Genomic DNA, 20835 nt, shown 5'->3' with positions numbered 1-20835 from the left:
GTTTCAGGCAATAATTAGGATAAAGATTTCTGTTCTTTTTAGCACATTTCAAGCAAACACCTGAGCTACACATCCCTGTTTTTGCCATACAACTTGGAATCTTCTTTGTTCTGATGAGGATATTTGTTCAGCAAATCTAAACTTAATGTCAAGACATGTTTAATATTGTAACAGTTGTTCTCCCAACTTTAACTCCCTCACAGCAGAGCACAAAGGGCCAATAAATACAAGGACCCTTCTTATAGTTCTACCAATGTGCTTCTTTCTCAGAGTAGCTTTTTAGATACAATAGAAAATGTAACTTTGTTCCCAATACCCATACAACTAGATCTACACTTTACTATTCTGCATTGTGCTTACGTACTTGTTGATGCAGTTCTAAGTTTACAGAGAGAGAAGGGAAGAATAATACATTAGTCAGCATTTCTATTTTTCTGAATAATACTTTTCAAGTTAAAAAATGCATCTCATCTAGATACATAGCAGCAACATTCTTTCGGCTTCTAAATCGTTTTTTTGTAATGTATTCTGGTAATATGACCTTGCATGACTGACATTAAAATAGAATTATTCATCAGTCATACTGTATTAAAATATTTAGATCATGTGGTTATGAAAAGAGGTTTCTACATAGCCTTAAAATGTAGATCACAGTGAATCTTATTTTCTGGTAACATATTCCTGAGCTTTTAATTAGACACCATATGCTCACATGACAAGAGTACTAAAGATGTTCCTACCTAAGGGACAGATTCAGTAGTCAGAGCAGCACATAACTCCCACTGAACTCTGTGGGAGCTACAGACAAAGCACATCTGAGGAAAAGTTGTGGTCCTTTAACAGTTTTTCTGGAGCTAACTGACAGCAACTCAGATATGGGTCCAATGGATCCCCTTGGATCTGTGGAAGCACACACGCTGCTGAGCCATCGATTCAATGGAGTGCCCCATGGGCACAAGGGCCTACCTGCAAAAACCCAATTACAGGATCAGGGCTTGTTTTCCTATCTCTCTGCAATGATTCTTTAACAGAGGGATGCTTTGAAGGAGGGAGATTAATGAGACTGCACTAGAAGGCATATGTGCATTTGCTTACATCTATAAAAGACTCGGCCAATGTTTTGGGCACTGTACAAATCAAACCAAGTAAAATTAACTGGGTCCAAAACTCACAAATGGTCCCTCCTCTATACCCAGAACAAAGTACACCCACAGCTTGCGTATGTGTGCACACCACTGGACATCCTACTCCTACTATCCCTAACATTTCCTATCCCAGCGTCCCTCAGCCTCTGAACATCCCTCCCACTCCCTAGGGAAACATGGGTCTTGCCGTCTTTCCTGAAGGTCACCAAACTGAGTAATCAGTGAATTGAAATGTTCCGCATAGATTAACCAAGTGACAGGAATTGCACACATACTGCAAAGTTTTACTCTTTTCCTTGGAGACAGGAGCCTCATGTTACATTAAAGGAGTTCACATGGCTTACTTTGGCTACTGCCTGAAAGCACTTCTTTTTGCCTAATGAATTAGCCTTGATCCTGCAAAAAGAGCCATGTGGGTCAATGGGTCTCCACAGGAATCTGCCAGCATCACTCGCTTTAAAGGATTGAGGCCTGAATTGGTTTTCTTTTGGGTCAAATCACAGTAACCTGTTGAAAACTATACTTACCTCCACTAGCTCATATGACCATCCCCACCGCATACACACATGCTCCTGAGCTGATAATCACTGCCTCTGATTCATTCTATATCTTTAAAAGTTTCCTAGCTTTGGAATCTTCTGTTGTCAACACTGGCATCTTGATCCATCCAACAGCAGTTTTCCCTTCTCTTATGTGCTAGCATAAAATCCACTGGGGGAGCAAAGGCTATGCCAGGAATTGCAGACACAAAAGAGTGTAATTCTGGTGAGCTTCTTTTCCCTAGTTAGTTTGTACTCCAAACAGTTTGTCGGCAGTAATCTGTGCTTCAAGTTATGACATCACAATGAGTTTACTTTTTACTCTTCCCTTCTGTGTGATATGTAGAATCTGGTCCATTTCAGCTCATTTGTGAAAAATGTTTTTTGAGTTATAAAAAAGAACCGGTGCATAAATCTCCCCTATCCTACACGATGCAGAACACATCTACATTGTCAAAAATAGAAATGTAAATTAATGGTTACCAGTCATCCGAATGCAAGAAAGCAGGTGGTCCTTGCCAGTTGATGGAGGCTACATGCTTTCGCTCCTATTATTTCATGCTATTTTGTTTTCGTTTTCCCACTGTGAAAATAGCTATATGAGTCAATAGTAGTTCCTCCAGCTGGCAATAATATATGTTGCTTTAAATTCCTACCAAGGAGCGATCATTTGTAATTTAGTCATGCTGTGTCATTCCACCACAAACAATGTGGCCTGACACATCATTTACAATATAATGATGCAATAGAACTGATCTGGCATGGTATACAACGATTTGGCTCTTGAAAGCTACTGCCCATCAATACACTGTAGCCATCAGACAAAAGACAGGGGAAACGGCACTGGCTAACAGATGCATAAAGAATGTTTGTGGTCAGAATTTTTTAACAAGCAGAAAAAGCATCGTGTCTAGAATTAAAAATAGATATTTCCTCCTTTACAGTAAGAGCCTTTGCCTTTATGTAGTCTCGGTGCCTTTCAGAGTTACTACCACCTTCAAGCAAAGCCATGCCACCTTTTTGCTGTTCTGACCATTGTTGCCTGGAGGGCCCACACTGATTGCTCAGTCAGGGCAAACTGCAAAGAATGGGGCAGATGAGCCCCCAACTGGTGGTTAGTCTAATAATTAGATTCACCAAGCCAGCAACAAAACAGCTTCTACAGAGGGGAGGGAGAGCTCAGTGGCTAGAGCACTGGTCTGCCAAACCCAGTGTTGTGACTTCCCTCCTTGAGGGGGGCTACTTAGGAATCTGGGGCAAAATCAGTACTTGGTCCTGCTAGTGAAGGCAGGGGGCTGGACTTGATGACCTTTCAGGGTCCCTTCCAGTTCTATGAGACAGGTATAGCTCCATACATATATATATTTACACAATACCTTACTGCAGCAGTTCTCAAGCTTCATTGCACCACGACCCGCTTGTGACAACAAAAATTACTGCACAACCCCAGGACGGGGGACTGAAGCCTGAGCATGCCCGAGCCACACCACCCCAGGTGGGAGGGCCAAAACCAAAGCCTGAGCCCCTCTGTCTCAGGCAGAGGGGCCAAAGCTGAAGCCCAAAGGCTTCAGCCACAGGCGGGGGGGCCTGTAACCTGAGCCCTGCTACCCCATGGCTGAAATTGAAGCCTGAACCCCAGGCAGTGGGCTCAGGATTCAGCCCCAGGCCCCAGCAAGTCTAATACCAGCTCTGGCAAACCCATTAAAATGGCATCGTAACCCACTTTGGGGTCCCAATCCACAATTTGATGACTGCTGCCTTACTGGTTACCAAGAAACCAAAACTACAGTCCCCTTAAAGCAATCCAGCCTTAGGCTCCCACCCAGACACTTCCACCAAATCCAATATGATGAGGATTACGTAAAATCTTATTCACTATATATAAAGTTCTACCAATCCCAAAAGATCGGACACATTACCCAAGAGGTCAATTAATGTTTCAGACTTTACCCAAATACACGCTTACAGCCAATTCTTATTAACGTATTAAGATTTATTAAAAAAGAAAAGAAGAGAGATACAGATATGAATAAAGTTCTTAGGTGAGTTTCATAGTAGAGATGGTGAGCTGCTGAGTTGCAAAAAGTTCTTTCAGAATCAATTCCATAGGTTATAATCCAATAGGAAGTCCATGTGCAGAGTCTGTACACATTTTTCCATGAGAAATACCACGGTAATCCAGACTGACATTGGAGACCGCAGTCTTGCATCTCAAGCTTCTCCTGACCAAGGTTAAGCAGATCTGAGATAAAAAAAAGGATCAGGTCATAGGGGGATCTGCTAAAGCTCCCATGCCATTCTCCTCCCTGCTGCCAGGGTAAGGTATGGAGCATGGCCAAGGGGAAAGTATGTGACAGGGACTTTCCTAAAACCTGCTGATCTCTGAGTGCCACCTCAGCTTCTGATGGTTGCTGGAGCAATGCCAGGGGATCAGCCCTGCATAGGATGGGCCTAGGATCAAGGGATCACAAAAGCCAGCTGTGCATTCCCCACCCGAGATGCCATAGCTAATCATTAGGGTTGCTATTTGTAACCTATGTAATGTGAGCTGGGATTCTCTTGGCTAATAGGTGCTGGTTTAATATGAAACCCCTTCATTTCTTAAAAGCAGATCATCTATTAGTGGCATTATGTCTGGAAACTTATGTCCCTGAGGAAATAGACTGGACCAAATTCACTGCTTGCATAGTTGATTTCAATTCAGTTCATTCAATTCCATTGAAATCAGTGGGCATGCTTAGGTCAGCTTGGGTCACCAATGCTTTGAATTTGCCTTCTACTCCACTCTAACTTGGACTGTCGCTAGACTACTTTTAGCAATTTCAACTAGACCATATTTCCTTAGTTTGCTTATGAGAATGTCATGTGGGATTGTGACAGAAGCCTGTTGATTTACATCAGGAATATAGACTTAGCAATGGGTCTGAGGCTTTACCATGAATTTGCTTACATGTCTGCATTCTTGTCCATTGAAATTCCCTCTCTGCTGGCGCTCGTCCCAAGACACATGTCCTGTGTTTTCAAGCTGGAGAATTCCTCTCAAATTTTTTGGACAAGCTGTACTGAGGCAGCATTCTACAGGTTGGCTGATGGAGAATTCCCTTCAGAGCATTGTAACTTTTCCCCCAAACACTGCCATTGTTATGACTCAAAGCTTTCCTTCCCCAGAGAGTTCTGAGCATCACCTCTTAAAAGGTCTCCTTTCAACTTGCTTGGCGTTTAAGCTGTATTTTGTCTAGTGCCTTTCACACAAACTATTTCCAAGTACTTTGCAGAGTTAAATAATATAATTAAGGTATAAGAACTTGTGCTGTCAGACGATCTTGTGAACCAGGTGCTGTGTGTCACTGATAAGCAATTTGTAGGCATTCTCCGAAGCACAAATTCTGGCAATTGGATGTTGTATTTGTTTTATAAATGTAAAGAGTCTTTACTATTTTATTACTACTGTATATTCAGTGCATCATATCAGAGCTACACCATCCACTATTCATTCAGCTCACAAACTAAATGTGGATAATTAAGATTGGATAATCTCAGTATCATGCCATCTGTTCCTCAAGTTACAGTATCACAGGACAGTGCTATTTCAGTATTATCTTTCATTCCACATGGCACTCAACTGTGAATTCTAAGGCCCATAGGGTTCAGGATTGGGGCCCAAATGACATTTTGGTTGGCTCTATATTGCAGCAGTTGGACGCTCAATAGGTAAACAGAAGATAACAGTGGAAAATAGTCACATGTAATTAATATAATTAACCAGTGGAAGGCAACAAACCTGTTATTACAAAAATAGAGTTGAAAATGCATTTCTCTGCCAGCCAACAAGGCAAGTCTGTCTAAGGCCTGGTCTACACTAGGACTTTAATTCGAATTTAGCAGCGTTAATTCGAACTAACCGCTCAACCGTCCACACCAGGAAGCCATTTAATTCGAACTAGAGGGCTCTTTAGTTCGAATTTGGTACTCCACCCCGACAGGTGGAGTAACGCTAAATTTGACATGGCTAGCTCGAATTAGGCTAGGTGTGGATGCAAATCGAACTTAATAGCTCCGGGAGCTATCCCACAGTGCACCACTCTGTTGACGCTCTGGACAGCAGTCCGAGCTTGGATTCTCTGACCAGCCACACAGGAAATGACCCGGGAAAATTTGAATTCATTTTCCTGTCTGGGCACTTTGAATCTGACATCCTGGCTGGACATTGGGGCGAGCTCCGCAGCACCTGCAACGATGCAGAGCTCTCCAGCAGAGGAGTTCATGTTATCTGTGAATAGAAAGAGGGACCCAGCATAGACTGACTGGGAACTCTTCGATCTGATCGGTGTGTGGGGCGAGGAGTCTGTGCTTTCGGAGCTGCGCTCCAAAACAGGGAATGCGAAGACCTACGAGAAGGTCTCCAAAGCCATGAGAGACAGAGGATACAGGCGGGATGCAACGCAGCGCCGCGTGAAAATCAAGGACCCCAGACAAGGCTACCAAAAAATCAAAGCGGCAAACGGATGCTACGGAGCCTGCCACCACTGCCCCACCAGTGACTGTGGACTCTGACGATGGGACAGTGTCGACGGCCAGTTCCTCGGTGATGTTCGCGGATGGGGAAGATGAGGAAGGGTTTGTGGAGGACGAGGCAGGCGAGAGCGCTTACAACGCTGGTTTCCCCGACAGCCATGATCTATTCATCACCGTCACGGAGATCTCCCAACAACCCTCCCCGGCCATTAACCCGGACCCTGAATCAGGGGAAGGAGCAGTCGGTAAGTGCTTTAACCATGTTAACTTTTATTCTTAATATAACAGGAATCTTAACTGTGTGAAAAGGATGACTCTCTATATATGGGGATAGAACAGAAATCATCCTTGGAGATCTCCACGAAGCTCTCCTTGCGTTAATCGAAAAGCATCAGCAGGAGGTTCCTGAGGAGAGCTGCCTTATTGGGTGCTCCGTGGTAGCACAGTTTTCCGCGCAAGGCTTTCATGAAGTACTCAGGGAGCACTGCCTCCCCGAGCACGGCTGCATCGGGCCCTGGTTCGTGCTGGCTTTCACGCAGCATGCGCTCTCTATCTCCTTCAGTGACCCTCCTCAGGGTGATTTCGCTCGGAGACTCCTGCATCTAATTAGGTTAATTACTGTAATTTTACGCCTGGTCCAAAGTATTTTTAAAAAATCTACGGACAGACGGCATAGCACAGACTCAGCACGCAGCTGCGTGACGAGCGTAACGGAAAGCCAAAGAATATAATGGACGCTCATGGAGGGAGGGGGGAATGAGGACGCAAGGTATCCCACAGTTCCTGCTGTCTCCGAAAAGTATTTGCATTCTTGGATGAGCTCCAAATGCTTCTAGGGTCAAACACAGTGTCTGCGGTGGGTCAGGGCATAGTTCGGCAATTTGCGCACACACCCCACCCACCACCAGAAGTGAAAACAATCCTCTGTTGACTCTTTTACATGTCACCCTATCTTTACTGAATGCTGCAGATAGACGCGATGGTGCAGCACTCAACACCAACATCCTTGCTCCCCCCACGCTATGGATGGCTGATGGTACAAAATGATGGAAATCCGTCCTAATCATCAGCCTATTGGCACATGGGGCAGTGCAAAAGGGCTGGTAACCATGCCGACTAGCATCAGTAAGGTCGATCAAGGGTGCCTGTCCCTAATTTTTGATGGCAGATGGTGCAATATGGCTGGTAACCGTCCTCATCATTGCAACAGGGGGCTGAGCTCCATCAGCCCCCACCCTTCATTGTAAATAAAAGATTCAATTGCCCCTGGACTAGCAGAGGGATGATGGGCTCCTTCATCCACACTCCTTAATGTCCTGCCTGGACTATCATTGCAGCTGGAGGCTTCCTTCCACTCATTTCTCACAAACAAGTCACTGTGTCTTATTCCTGCATTCTTTATTACTTCATCACACAAGTGTTGGGACAATGGTATGGTAGCCCAGGAAGGCTGGGGTAAGAACGGAATGAACAGGTGGTGTTGTTGCAGGAGCACCCCCTGTGAATAGCATACAGATCATAATTTCTGCAGGATCTGACACAGAGCAGCTGTGCTCTCTGGTTCTATGATACAGTGGTTATCTAGTACACTTGCCTATATTCTAGGCAGGACTGATTCTATTTTTAGATACCAAAAAGGAGGGATTGACTCAGGGAGTCATTCCCAATTTTGGCTTTTGCGCCCCTGGCTAAGAGCAGCCAGGGGCACTTATGACAGCAGCAAATGGTACAAAAGGACTGGTAGCCATGATCATCTTAGTTCCAATTTATGGAAGGGTTTGGATGGTGCAATATGGCTGGTAACCATCTCTGCTGTCATGCAAAAGCAAAAGCATGCTGCTGTGTAGCGCTGCTGGCCCGCCTCTGTCAGCGGCATCTAGTACACATACGGTGACATACACAAAAGGCAAAACAGTGTCCATGGTTGCCACGCTATGGCGTATGCCAGGGCAATTCTGGGAAAACGGGCTTGAAATGATTGTCTGCCGTTGCTTTCCCGGAGGAAGGAATGACTGGCGACATTTACCCAGAATCCACCGCGAAAATGATTTCTGCCCCAGCAGGCACAGGGGTCTCAACCCAGAATTCACAGAGACAGCCTAGACTCAGTTAATTGTTCGCAAAAATGTATCTTTGCAAGGAATTCACTCCCTGTTTCCCATCTCACAGCTTCCACTGTCTCCAGACCTGCCACAGCATCCCCCTCGCAGAGGCTGGCAAAGATTAGGCGGCGAAAGAAAAAGACAAGGGACAAGATGTTCGAGGAACGTATGGGCTGCTACCTAGCAGAGGCAGACCAGCAGAGCCAGTGGAGGGAGACCGTCTCTCTGTGCCAGCGCTCACACAGCGAACGGGAGGAGAGGTGGCGTGAGGAAGACAAGAAGGCGACTGAAACAATGCTTGGACTAGTGAGGGAGCAAACGGACACGCTCAGGCGCCTTGTGGATGTTCTGCAGGACCGCAGGAGGACAGAGACACCCTGCAGTGTATCTGCAACCGCACTCCCCCGCCACAAAGTCCCATACCCCCCTCACCGAAAATAATCAGGAGGAGGGGCGGCCGGGGACGTGAATACTGTCACTGCACCACAGCACAGTGCTCAAGTACCCAAAAGCTATCATACCCTACATTTGCCGAAGTCCTTCACTTCCAGACTCACAGTAGTCCCAATCCCAGTCCCATCCCCTAACTGTCTACTTAATTAATAAACATGCTTTGCTGTTAATTACTGTTTCCGTTATGTTTTTTCAAAGAAGACTGTGTTTGAATGGGGGGCGTGGGGAAGGGGGTGGTTAATTGCATAGGACAGTCACCTTTCCCAGGGTACAGACACGGGGGCAGGATCAGCAGCGGGTCACACACACGGTGCAGTCAGTAGGCACCCTGGTCGGTTTTTGGAGGTGGTTTCCAGGATCTGTGTGGGCGGGGGAGATGTGACTTTGCAGCAGGGGAGGGCGGTTACAGATCTTATACAGCGGTCTTTGTCCTGGACCGCTGAGTCACGCAGCTGAGGAATCTGTATCCGTCCTCCTCCACCACAAGGTCACATATCCGCCCGCACACAGAATTCCATAAAGAGGGATGGCAGGCTCCGTTGAAAGAAGCCTTCCGGCACTGCGGACCGCTCTAGGAGCAGGAGCCTGTCATTCCTTGAGTTTAGAGGCGGTCTTTACATCACCGCACACCCTACCCAGCACAGCCTGCGTCCCAGTTTCAACCCTTTCACGAAAAGTCATGAATAAAGAAACCTTTGTTAAGTAATAATGGGACATGTATTTTATTTTTACACGTGTGCTGGAAGTGGGGGTAACGGGGTGAACGGGGTATGTAACCGAAGAGGAGAGTCAACAGTGGGTAAAGAAACAGGGGCAGGTTCAGCTTCTCTGTAAAGAAACTGAACAGTCACAGGTCACGCTGCTCGCTGCTCGCTGGTATTTGAAGAGTTCCTTGTCGCTGTCCCAGGCGCCTGTATAGGGCTTCATGAGCAAGTGGATTAGCGGGCAGGCTGGGTCCCCGAGGATGACTATAGGCATCTGCACATCCACAACAGTTATTTCGTGGTCCGGGAAGAAACTACCTTCCTGCAGGCGTCTGAGCAGCCCACAGTTCCTGAAAACACACGCATCATGAACCTTGCCCGGCCACCCGACGTTGATGTTTGTAAAACGTCCCCTATGGTCCCCCAGTGCTTGCAGCACCATTGAAAAGTAGCCCAATTTCTCAGCAGCTGACTGTGGAAGATGTGGACGATAAAGTGCGAGGAGGAGAAAACGGCGATGATCGCAGCGGGCTCCGTGCTTGCAGTGCTGTGGCGTCCGCGCTGTCACTGACCAGAAAAGTGCACGAACAGATTGCCCGCAGGCGCTTTCACGGAGGGAGGGAGGGAGGTTGTGATTGACGGTTCAATGACGACACTTACCCAAAACCACCCTCGACACGTTTCTCCCCCCAGCAGGCATTGGGGGCTCTACCCAGCATTCAAATGGGCAGCGGGGACTGCGGGAACTGTGGGATAGCTTCCCACAGTGCACCGCTTCCAAAGTCGACGCTGGCCCCATGAATGTGGACTCAGAAATTCGAATTAGTGTATTTAGTATGGATACACAAATTCGACTTCATAAGGTCGAATCCACAAATTCGAACTAAGTTGATTCGAAATAGTCTTGTAGTGTAGACAAGGCCTCAGAGACACAGGAGATTAGAAACTCATCTATATAGTACTAGCACACTTCTACTGCAAAAATGTCCAAACTAGTGGACTTTACATATCATTATAGTGGTTTAATGTAATGTAATTATCAAAGGGGGCTGTTAAAAATGTCTTGACAAAATAGTTTAGAAGATTTTTATGACCCAAAGTGCTTCTTTATGACAAATCAGCAAACAGCACAATCAATACACTCTTGTCAGAATATTTAGCCAAACAGTGTCTTGTGAGGTATCATATAAATACAGGTGGCACGCTGATCATGAATATCATTGTTTGATGTATGTATGGGTTGTATATAGAGAGTTATGTGTGTGTGCTGGAAATATGTTTGTTTTAGAGGCAGTGGATAAATACAACTGCTCTAGATAAAAGAATGTGGCGTTACTAATGTGCCTGGCTTTATTTAAATGAAAGTACATCTACATAGAAGGTAAACAAAGTGATTAAGCCACTCAAAAAAGCAATTTGGATGAAGAAGGGGCTTGGTATCTGCACTCTGAAGAATGTGCAGCAGGGCCCATTATCTGGGTTACTTCTCAGAGAATACATTTCAAAGATTTTTCTGGACTATAAAAGGGAAGAAAGAGAACCCTTTAGTTTCCCATCACTTTGGGGACAAAGAGAACAGCACCTTCTGATTCTGTGAAAGGTGGATCCTCCTACCTGAAGGACTGGAGTTGCTGACAGCTTGATGTAAGTGAGAATCTGTTTTAGACAAAGATGTAGCTTGCTAGAATTAAGTTTGTCTGATATTTTTGTTTTGTTTGTAGCCCTACCTGTCTTTTTCTCGTACTTAGTATCACTTAAATCTCTGCTCTTTATTAATAAACGTATTCTTAGTTTTACTAATAACCATCTAAGTACTGCTATAGTTAAAATAAGGTGTGCTTCCCCAGCTGAAAGCTGGTCTGCATTCTGTCTCTTTGGAGCCAGGGAATTGTTTAGTTTCTGTGTGTCTCCAGTGAGAGGGACTGGACACTGCAGAAAGACACCTCCAGGGAACTGGGGTTCACTGGGTGTTACCTGGAAGGCAAGGTTTAGACTGGAAGACTCTCAAGGAGTTTATTAGTAAGGCAGGCAGACTGGTGTGGCAGGGAGCTGTCATACAGTCTAATCTCCAGGACTGCTCATTCTTGCTGAGGGAGAGTAGTAACACGGTGACTTATGGCTCTGGGCTCCCTGAGGACAGCATCACAATTTTAAAAAAATAAGCATTACTAAATATGAAAGAGATGTTAAAATAGCATTAAAGTTCTTGGTCTTCATTTAGAAACCTAGGTACAGCATCTCTTATGATTTTTCATTTAACTCCATGCCATCAGTGAGGCCCTTTCTCAAACTCTTTGATAGTCTAAAGTGTTTCTTAAATGGGTTAATGAGAGAACCCAAGATAAAGATCCAGAGACAATGACCAGATTCTTATCTCAGTGACACTAATGCACATCCATTGACTTCAATGTTGGATAACCAGTTTCCTCTGTATCCTCTTATGGCAAGATTTCTAGCCATCAATTGCCCTCAAGTAGCTGTCGAAAGGCAGGTAGAGATGCTCCTGACTTGACTAGGTATAACAGGCCATCAGCAACATATGACACTATGACAAGTGATTCATTTCCAAATGGGGGAATCCATTCCTGTGCAGAGGGCCAATTCAAGGTCTATATGCACTTCTTAAGACCACTTAAATCTAATTTTGAAAACTTAAGCAACTTTTAGCTCAGGCATAGGCTAGGCCCAGGTTTGAAGAATCACTACGACCATCTCTGTATTCTCCTTTCTGCCTGATTGTTCTTCTGTTGGCCCTTTGCAAGTGGTTGAATTTTAACGTAATGTGAAGCTCCCATTCCTTGTTCTAGTAATGCAAAAAGCTACAAAATGACCAATGTGAATGTAAAGTTACTCGTGCTAAAATGAGATTGTCTTACCAAGAAACTCCCTTGTTTAAAAATATCAGGCTACGCTGGTTACTTGATAAGCTCCATGACTTTCACATCATTTAATAAAATGAGATTGTTTCCTGTTTATACAATTCCCCGAATTGGTGCTATATCTCCTCAGCATCCAGAGCCTTGCCGGAGATTAAACTACTCCACTCCCATTATGGTCCAGTCTTACATGGGTGGTTCACCACCCAAAATTGAAAAGTTCAATGAATGTGAATCTGACAGTCCAGTAACGTTACTTCAAAGATAAGGTAAGGGAATACTTCACAAAAATGGCAGCTGCCTTTGTAAGGCACCTGAGAAGCTGGCAGCTTCATTTCTGGCTGTTAATCATTATTTAGTATATTTTATATTTTAAAAAACAGTTTATGAGTGATTTGGACTTGTATGGATTGGATCTAGTGGCGAGCACAGATTTTTCCATCCATTATACTACAGTTTTTCTTTAAAGCCTAGTACCATAGGTCAGTGGCTCTCAATCTTTCCAGACTACTGTACCCCTTTCAGGAGTCTGATTTGTCTTGCGTACCCCAAAGTTTCACCTCATTTAAAAACAGTTGCTTACAAAATCAGACATGAAAATACAAGTATTACTGAAAAGTTGCCGACTTTCTCATTTTTACCATATAATTATAAAATAAATAATTTGGAAATTAAATATTGTACTTACATTTCAGAGTATAGTATATAGAGCAGTTTAAACAAGTCATTGTCTGTATGAAATTTTAGTTTAAACTGACTTTGCTAGTGCTTTTTATGTAGCCTGTTGTAAAACTAGGCAAATACCTAGGTGAGTTGATGACCCTCTGGAAGACCTCTGCGTAACCCCAGGGGCACACGTACCCCTGGGTGAGAACCACAGCCTTAGGTAATTTAAAATCAGTAATGCACAAGGCTACTGATTGCTTAAGTGGGCGTGCAATGTTTTGTAATAGCATTTTAATGGGAATGTTGCAAGAAGACTACTCCAATGAATGGCTTTACAAGGTTAGGAAAAGATGAAGGAAATGGTTCATATTCCAGCCCCATAGTCTGAGGGTCTGGTAGACTCTCAAATCTCAGCTTTGTAAAACAAACAAACAAAACTGTGCAGCCGTTACTTGTGCTTCAAGCATTTTATTAAATGTTATAACTAGAGATGGGCAGAAACTGGAACAGCCGATGAGACACCTGCTCCCATCTGCACCTGGTGATAGTTGGATCCGAATCTGAATTTTGCAAGCTGAGCTGCAACCTGTTGTGTCCTTTGCTCTTTTCAGAACAAACCTAATAGGCACAGTGGGGTTCAAATAACCGTGTTTAATAATCATATAGAACATGCAAGGCCTAGCTATATGCACACTGATGCTCTGGAACGGATCTGGTGGCTTCAGAAACATAGACGGCAGGGAGGCCTCCCAGAGGACTCACAAACTATTTAAAGGGATACTACTCAGTTCCTGGATGCTAAATTGCCCTGTGTAGAGTATACAGCTTACAAGCCTACCAGACAGCTATGAAAGACGGATCTTGAATCAGACCACAAAGTGGCCTGGTCTTTCTAGAAAATGGATCCTTTTAAAAGTGTACATCATCATCAGTTCTAGTGAAGAATTATTAGAGACAAACTGAAATCGTTTCTGGAAAAGTGAAGCTCTCATCTCCACTGTGGCGATTGCCTTACTCATTTATTAAGCACCCTAGAAAAGGGTTGGCTGGCAGGCTCCCAAGCTATACTTGAACTTGAACTTGGATTGATTTGAAAAAATATTCATTGGTAGTAAAAACGGTGGGCCAGATCTTAGGCCTAGGTCTATCAATACTGATTGACAGCAGCTGAAATTTGACTGTGTGTGAAATATGAAGTGTCACAGCAAAGAGAACCCCACAGCTGGCCCATGCCAGCCAACTCGGGCTCACAGGGCTCCGGTTGTGGGGCTGTTTCAATGCTGTGTAGACTTCTGGGCTAAGGCTGGCGCCCAACTCTGGGTCCCTCCCACCTTTCAGTTGCTGTGAAGTCGTACATTCTAAGTTCATGCCAGGGCCACTTTGGCATTTAGCTGGCCTGGGTTCAGGGTATCAGAAAATAATTTAGAGACACTTTCTCATCCCACCCCTCAAAGTTTGAGCTCTGAAAATATCTGTGTCAGATTAAACATTTCTTGCTGTTACACCCCAGTTCTATTCAGGTTTGATCTCTCGAGATAGTTTGAAGTTTCTCTAACAGACTCTTGTAATTAAGTGCCAAATAACACTAACAGCAGTTTAGATAAATTAGAGTATTGTAGAAAGCTAATCAATACTTGCATCATTCTGCGAGAGCGTTATGCAGCTCTGCATAGTGTGAAAGTCGATGTCTAAGTGTGAAGCCACTGCTACACTTACAGTAGTGCCCCTCAACTTCAATGTATTCATTTTAGAATGGCTTTTTCTTTTCCTGCCCTTTGCTGTGAAACACATCACAGACTCTCAGCTGCCTTTGAAAGGCCATTGACACTTGACAAGATGCATTAGGGTTTATAATAGGCCAGTCCTAGCATCATAATTGAAACTAGAAATACTATACATTAAAAACAATTATTTTAAACCCAGACAAGGTTGATGGTAAGGGACAATCAATTTACATTGGTATCAGAGCTGAGATCCCTATATTGTAGTGACAGCAAACCAGGAGCATGACACTGAACCCACAGAATCTTAAAGAACATGGGAAAAGCTGACTTGGGGTAATATTTTCAAAAGCTCCTATGTGATTTAGGAGCCTAAATCAAATCCATTTTCAAAGGTGATGTAAGCTCTTAGGAGTCAAGTCTCATTGGAAATTAATTTAGGTGTCTAACTACCTGACTCAGGCACCTATCCTTGCAACAAAGCCAGATGCCAACTCTGTCCACATATCTATTCAAAGGACACCATCATAGGACCTAATCACATCAGCCACATCATCAGGGGCTTGTTCACCTGCACGTCTACCAATGTGATATATGCCATCATGTGCCAGCAATGCCCCTCTGCCATGTACATTGGCCAAACCAGACAGTCTCTATGCAAAGAGTAAATGGACACAAATCAGACCTCAAGAATTATAACATTCAAAAACCAGGTGGAGAACACTTCAACCTCCCTGGCCACTCGATTACAGACCTAAAAGTCACAATTCTTCAACAACAAAACTTCAAAAACAGATTCCAACGTGAAACTGCAGAACTGGAATTAATTTGCAACCTGGACACCATTAAATTAGGCTTTAATAAAGACTGGGAGTGGATGGGTCATTACACAAACTAAAAACTATTTCCCCATGCTAATTTTCCCCCCTACTGTTACTCACACCTTCTTGTCAACTGTTTGAAATGGGCCATCCTGATTATCACTACAAAAGTTTTTTTTCTCTTGCTGAGAATAGCCCACCTTAATTGATTTGTCTCATTAGAGTTGGTATGGCAACCCCCATCTTTTCATGTTCTCTGTGTGTATATATATATATATATATATATATATCTTCCTACTGTATTTTCCACTCCATGCATCTGATGAAGTGGGGTTTTGCCCAGAAAAACTTATGCCCAAATAAATTTGTTAGTCTCTAGGTGCCACAAGTACACCTCGTTCTTTTTCCTGATACAGACTAACACGGCTACCACTCTGAAACTTAATAATTTGAGGAACAGAATTTGAAAATGAAATTGTGTTGTAACTTGGGCTCCAGGAAAGAAGATACTTTATGACAAGAAGCAGTTGCAAAATTTTGACCTATCACATGAAAGTTTCAAGGTTTCTTGATTTTCAGAGGAGTAATGCATTGTCTTTTATAATGACACCACTATGTGTTTTTAAACTAATTCTCCACCTGGTGCTCAGGCAGGTTATGATACAGTTTATTGTAGCATGCAGACTACTAGTGCATCCTTCCATCACAGAAACCCTAGTCTCTGAATCATTACTTTCTTAACTGTGTGAATCAGGGCTCTCGCTGTCACCTTTCTTCAGGTGGAAACTTGCGTTCCTCTCCCTCCAGACCAGGTATTTGGGCTGCAATTTCCTCTTGCAGTAACTGTGACCATATTACATCTCAGTTTAGTCCAGCACCTGCAGTTCTGCTAACTCTCAGGGGCTACATGTGGATTTACAGGTGGCTAGCCAGCCTGCATAAAGCAACATATTTATTTAGAACAAAAGCAACGGAGAAACTGTGTCTTGAAAACAAAAGCTGATACTCATACGCATGCCAGTCTGACCAAGTGTCACCCACCTTCCACATGGACACCCTAATAGATTTCTGAGTCCTTCAAACCTTTCCAGCAAGGCCTGTCACTCTTGGTTATATAGTCTCATGCCAGGTTTTGGATCCAGTGAGTGTGACCCCTCCTCTGTATCCCTGGCCAGTTTATACAATTCTCAGTTCTTTGTCTGTTGTGCCTCTTGAACCTGGTCAAAACCAGTATATGCAATTCCCTTTATGGGGCGGCAATTCTGCAGATGTGTTTATCTAGCAAGAGATTTGCATTAATTACTCCCCTGGTAATGTTAGTTCCTAATAGTTCATTCATTCTTAGTGACTTCCCCTTGGTCACTGCATTGGTTGTCTCGTTTGAAGAATTGTTTGCAATATTGTTGTAGTGGCATTGGTCCTAGTACATGAGAGAGACAATATCTTTTGATATTACCTCGTCTATCTTGTTTCAAGAAAGAAGTTAACCCCTTCACACCCAGTGGTTAACCATACAAGATAAGAAGAGAAACTGAGTCACACACACAGGTGCCGGCTTCCTCCAGGCCCCAAGGGTGCTCAACCCCCACTCTGCCCTAGGCCCCACCTCCACCTTGCCCTTCCCTCAAGCTGCAACCCCCGCCCACCTCTTCCTGCCCTCATCCCTACCCCACCCCCTTCTTCCAAGCCCCTGCCATGCCTCTTCCTGCCCCTGCTCCACCTCCACCCTGTTTCTTCCCACCCAGTACTCCCCTCTCCCCTGAGCGCGCCCCCATCTCTGCTCCTCCCCCTCCTCCCTGGTGCCCCCTGCATGCCCTGGAACAGCTGATCGTGTTGGGCGGTAGGCGCTGGGAGGGATGGGGAAGAGTTGATCGGCAGCACGCTAAGCACCCACTAATTTTTTTCTGCAGGTGTTCGAGGTCTGGAGCACCCACAGAGTCAACACCTATGGTCACACACATTCCTTTATAAAAAATAAATCAGAAGTTTCCCAGTACTACATATATGGTAGAAGTAGGCTTATATGCCAGTCTGACAGGGAGATGATAATTGTCATTTCTTACAGATGTACCGAAGGGAGACTATGCAGCAGAGGAATCAAATAATTTCTTCTTCCACTTCCAACAAGGGTTCAAGTTGCAGAAATAACTGACTGTAAGCATCCTCTAGGAAGAGCAGGTCTTGAAATCTCTCAGGAAGAACTTACTCTGCTCTGCTCCTGTGTATGTGTGATGGCCAAGACTGAGGCTTGAACCAGCAGCTTCTAGAGCTGAAAGCACAAGACTGAAGTGTGCACTAGGCTTTCTAGCTGGGCTCATAGACTTTAAGGTCAGAAGGGATCATCATGCTCGTCTAGTCTGACCTCCTGCACATTGCAGGCCACAGAACCTCACCCACCCACTCCTGTAATAGACCCCTATACACAACCTCATAATAGCCTCACATCCTTTATGGAACAGGCACAGAGGAAGCTGCATAATATAGTTATACATGCTCCAGGGAGAAAGCAGCAGGGGGCAGCTCAGACAGTAGCAGTCTCCAGGTGTATGAATTGTTGTTGATAACTGTGGTGTGTGTTATGATGAATAGCTTCCCAATGGTGGAAGGGGGCTGGGGTATAGTATGATTGTGTATAGGAATGTAGAGAATGCTACTTTCAGGAAGCGCTTGATGAGGGAGCACAGTAGATGTGGAAGAAGGAATAAAGCGTGAATGTTGTCGTTTCTTGGCTCTGCACCTTTTTATGCATGAACACTGAACAGGCTGTAAAAGGCATTTAGAAGACCCTCTATCTCATTGTCATCCTTCTCATCATCTTTTTAATTGACTTCACTAAATAATATATGCAGGCACGCACGCACCCCCTATGTTACTATATTCGGTAAAAAATAAAACAGTAGGAAGATGACAAGCTAGGACTAATGTCATGGGTGTTTGATGGGAATAGGGATGAATGATCTTTTAAAAGGCCACATTAGCACTTTCTTTTGTCTCATAATCTGTGTGGTTGTGTTGCACGCTGCCAGCTGACAGTGGTTTCTAAGGTGGTTTGAGCGGCCACTAGAGCTGGTCAAAATATTTGTCACAAATTGTTTTGCTTTTGCTGTTTAAAGTCTTCCTATGAATTCTGTGGACAATCGTTATGTTGGTGGTGCCCATTCTCAGGCTAAATAGGAGGAGGGAAGAGCACAGAGACATAGCATATTACAAGGATTATGTAGTTAGGTCTTGTAACACTCATAAGAACGGCCATACCAGGTCAGACCAATGGTCTGTATAGCTCAAAATCCTGAATTCTGTCAGTGGCCAGTGCCAGGCGCTTCAGAGGGAATGAACAGAATAGGTGATCACTCAGTGATTGCCTCTCATCCACTCCCAGCTTCTGAGAATCAGAGGCTAGGGACACTCCGCACATGGGGCTGCATCCCTGGCTATTAGCTCATGCTCCTATGAAGAAGGCAAATATCATTATCCCCATTTTACAGATAAGAAAACTGATGCCTAGATAGGTTAAGTCATTACAGAACCAGAGTTAGCAGCCAGGTCTTCTGCCTCCAATTCTCATGCATACTCCACTAAAACACAGTGCACCCACTCCTACCGGCCCAAGAAGCTCACTTAACGTCTCCATGCCTCGGTGTTTCTGCCTGGAAAATGGGGATAATGATATGTGCAGTGGGGCCTGGACTCTTCCAAATACCTGTGTGAGCATTAAAGCTGAACACAAGGGGTGAGTGCATCTCACTCTACTTAATGCAATGGGCAAGTTGGCAGATGGTGCAAGGCACTGAAGCTTAGCACAGAAGCCTGGTCTACACTAGGCGTTTAAACCGGTTTTAGGAGCGTAAAACCGATTTAACAGCACAACCGTCCACACTAGGAGGCACCATATATCGATTTTAATGGCTCTTTAAACCGGTTTCTGTACTCCTCCCTAACGAGAGGAGTAACGCTAGTATCGGTATTAACATATCGGATTAGGGTTAGTGTGGACGCTGATCGACGGTATTGGCCTCCGGGAGCTATCCCACAGTGCAGCAGTGACCGCTCTGGACCGCAATCTGAACTCGGATGCAGTGGTCAGGTAGACAGGAAAAGCCCCGCGAACTTTTGAATATTTCCTGTTTGCCCAGCGTGGAGCTCCGATCAGCACGGGTGGCGATGCAGTCCGAAATCAAAATAAAGAAAGAGCTCCAGCACGGACCATAGAATCATAGAATCATAGAATCTCAGGGTTGGAAGGGACCTCAGGAGGTCATCTAGTCCAACCCCCTGCTCAAAGCAGGACCAAACCCAACTAAATCATCCCAGCCAGGGCTTTGTCAAGCCTGACCTTAAAAACCTCTAAGGAAGGAGATTCCACTACCTCCCTAGGTAACCCATTCCAGTTCTTCACCACCCTACTAGTGAAAAAGTTTTTCCTAATATCCAACCTAAACCTCCCCCTCTGCAACTTGAGACCATTACTCCTTGTTCTATCATCTTCTACCACTGAGAACAGTCTAGATCCATCCTCTTTGGAACCCCCTTTTAGGTAGTTGAAAGCAGCTATCAAATCCCCCCTCATTCTTCTCTTCTGCAGACTAAACAATCCCAGTTCCCTCAGCCTCTCCTCATAAGTCATGTGCTCCAGCCCCCTAATCATTTTTGTTGCCCTCCGCTGGACTCTCTCCAATTTATCCACATCCTTCTTGTAGTGTGGGGCCCAAAACTGGACACAGTACTCCAAATGAGGCCTCACCAGTGCTGAGTAGAGGGGGATGATCACATCCCTTGATCTGCTGGAAATGCCCCTACTTATACAACCCAAAATGCCATTAGCCTTCTTGGCAACAAGGGCACACTGTTGACTCATATTCAGCTTTTCGTCCACCGTAACCCCTAGGTCCTTTTCTGCAGAACTGCTACCCAGCCATTCGGTCCCTAGTCTGTAGCAGTGCATGGGATTCTTCCGTCCTAAGTGCAGGACTCTGCACTTGTCCTTGTTGAACCTCATCATATTTCTTTTGGCCCAATCCTCTAATTTGTCTAGGTCCCTCTGTATCCTATCCCTACCCTCCAGCGTATCAACAACTCCTCCCAGTTTAGTGTCATCTGCAAACTTGCTAAGGGTGCAGTCCACACCATCCTCCAGATCGTTAATGAAGATATTGAACAAAACCGGCCCCAGCACTGACCCTTGGGGCACTCCACTTGATACCGGCTGCCATCTAGACATGGAACCATTGATCACTACCCGTTGAGCCCGACCATCTAGCCAGTTTTCTATCCACCTTACCGTCCATTCATCCAG

The sequence above is a fragment of the Mauremys mutica genome, chromosome 2 (assembly GCF_020497125.1).
Source record: "Mauremys mutica isolate MM-2020 ecotype Southern chromosome 2, ASM2049712v1, whole genome shotgun sequence".
Lineage (NCBI taxonomy): Eukaryota > Metazoa > Chordata > Testudines > Geoemydidae > Mauremys > Mauremys mutica.
This window is presented reverse-complemented; position numbering follows the sequence as displayed.